Here is a 2,461-nt window from a genome sequence, read left to right on the forward strand (position 1 = left end):
TTTAATAAAGACTTTTCGATTTGTTATTTTTGATAAAGATGTATGTTTACCAAGTGGTGCAGGGGTGTTGGACCCCCTCCATACTTGGATGTGTGTAAATGCCTGTATTTCTGTCTATGTATTCTTATGTACACTACATTTTTACAGAATGGGAAATGCATGTGTCGTGGGATCATAGATAGGTAATTACAGGGGAAGATTGATTATGGAGGGTCGGGAATTTTGCTCACCTTGTCAGGATGATACTTAAAGCGAGTTTAGTGTCAACAGGGGGGAGTGTAGGGTTCTCAAAATTCCCACATTCCCCAAAAGTTATGGATAAAGGGACCCTATGGACAAGTTATTAAAAAGGGTACCCAAAATGGCTTCTGAAACCTCGTGACCAAGGCTTGCAGGATTTTAAAAGAAAGGCCCTGCAAGAGAAGCAGGCCCATTTTCAAATCCTGAAACGAAACCTAACATGCATGGGTCTGTGAAAGACTTTGTAAAGCCAGACAGCTAGGTAAACACAGAATATGCATTCTTCACCTTGGAACAGATCAAGTCAGGATGGACCTAATCTTGAGGCCATTAACTTTTTGCATAAATAATCGGTAACAGCTCACAGATAGCTTCCAAGCCAGGAAAGACGATTACATTTCATAAATAACAAACAGCCAGGATGTTGAAGCCATTTGAACAAGAAGACAACTGCCCCAAAAGTCATTAATGTGAATGACTGTAATCATTTTAGACGAGCCTGCCAAAAGTTAGACAAAGAACTGACCTGATTTAGCGCGCAGATAAGGGGTGAAGAACCGAGTATAATTGTAGGCCTACTGGTAGCTCTCGCTCTCTGGCCCCGCTCTCTCTCTTGCCTCTTGCCTCTTGCTCGGCCTCTTGTTCACTCCCGACACTAAGGACGCCCATTACAACACTGGGGGCCAAACACAGGGAGGAGAACGGAACCGAATCGAACAAGCACAGGACACACAGGCCGCAAACGGGCAGATGAGATGAGACGAGACGAACGGTAAAACCGATAGGCAGAGAAGGGCAGCAAGAGGAAGCGTTGGGGGACAAACGGCCTAGTTATAAGCTGGCATTTGAAGCTTGGGTAGTAAAATCAAATCGACGGTATAAACCGCCAACCGCAACAAAACTGTCAGCGACCAAACCACCGCCAGAAGAATGACCATTCCTGCAAGGTGAAGTACCCAACAAAAGACTTTAATCTAACGAAGGAAAAGGAGGGTACTTCGCACAGACGACTCCACCACTGTGCCCTGTGACCACGTGGCGATGGCAGGCCCCAAAGGACAACAAGAGCGAACCCCAAAACCACAACTGGCTTGATCGACGGGTTTCGAACCGTAAAAGGAACCCCATTGGTGAGCATGAACTCCTGGCCCCTCGTAGCTTAATCTAGTTAGTTATTGGGGGTGGGATAAGGATAGGGGGATTTTTAATGTGTTTGTTCCCTCAATGTGCCGTGTGTTTCCCATTCCCAAATAAGTGTAATTTTATATGCCTGTAATTATTTCAGTAATTCTCAGTAAGATTGTGTTTTATAGTGCCTTTAATAAAAATTGCGGTTTTCTTGCACCAAACCACTTGTCTACTCTATTTTCTGTATCGCCGCCTGTACCTAAGTCTGGTGTCTAGAACCCAGGGGTGTGGGAGCGATTCGAACCGCTCAGAGACAGTCAGGGGCAGAGCTGACTGGGCACACGCCAACTCCCTACACAAGTCAGGATGGTGTGTAACTTGGAGGTGAACTTGGAGGTGATGGTGTTCCCATGCACCTGCTGCCCTTGTCCTTCTACGTGGGAGGTGCTGTCAAAGATAGGTGTCATGGAGGACTACAGCTGTTATTTTAGCTCTATACACTATTGAGTTCAGTAATTCCAAGCCTGCTAAAACTGTAGATATTTTAGTTCATCTATTGTTGCCCCTATAAAATTCATTACTGTCACTACTTCGTATCTCTTCAGATACAAGATTTCATTTTTATTGTTACAACAAAAGGCCAATAGCTTAAAATGAGAGTATGTGATGTTCAGGGTTTATAAAAAGAGAAAAAAAGAGAAAAGGTCAAAATCCTTTGCAAAGGTAAGATGAATATATCACTCCTTTCAGTATTCTGCTCGTCCATGCCTTCTGGAATCCATTACAAAGTTAAAAACTACAAATTTACATTCTCTCACACATTTACACTTTTAACCACTGTCCTCAGTCATGTTTCCAATTCTGTGGACCACCAATTTGCTTGTGGCATTTGTCAGTTATGCTCTGCAATCACACTTGTCATATGTGGGTCTTGTCCAAACCTCTTCTTTTCACTCATCACCCCGACCTATTGGAGATTTCTAAATTAATTTAAAACTAAATTTGATCTTACACCTTTGATCTCTTAAATGCTAATGTACACTGCACAAACAGTGCACCAATAATCATTTAAATCAAAATACAGTATTACAAT

The sequence above is a fragment of the Somniosus microcephalus genome, chromosome 8 (genome assembly GCF_052327205.1).
Source record: "Somniosus microcephalus isolate GS21.2 chromosome 8, FLI_Smic_1.0, whole genome shotgun sequence".
In the NCBI taxonomy this organism is placed as follows: Eukaryota; Metazoa; Chordata; class Chondrichthyes; order Squaliformes; family Somniosidae; genus Somniosus; species Somniosus microcephalus.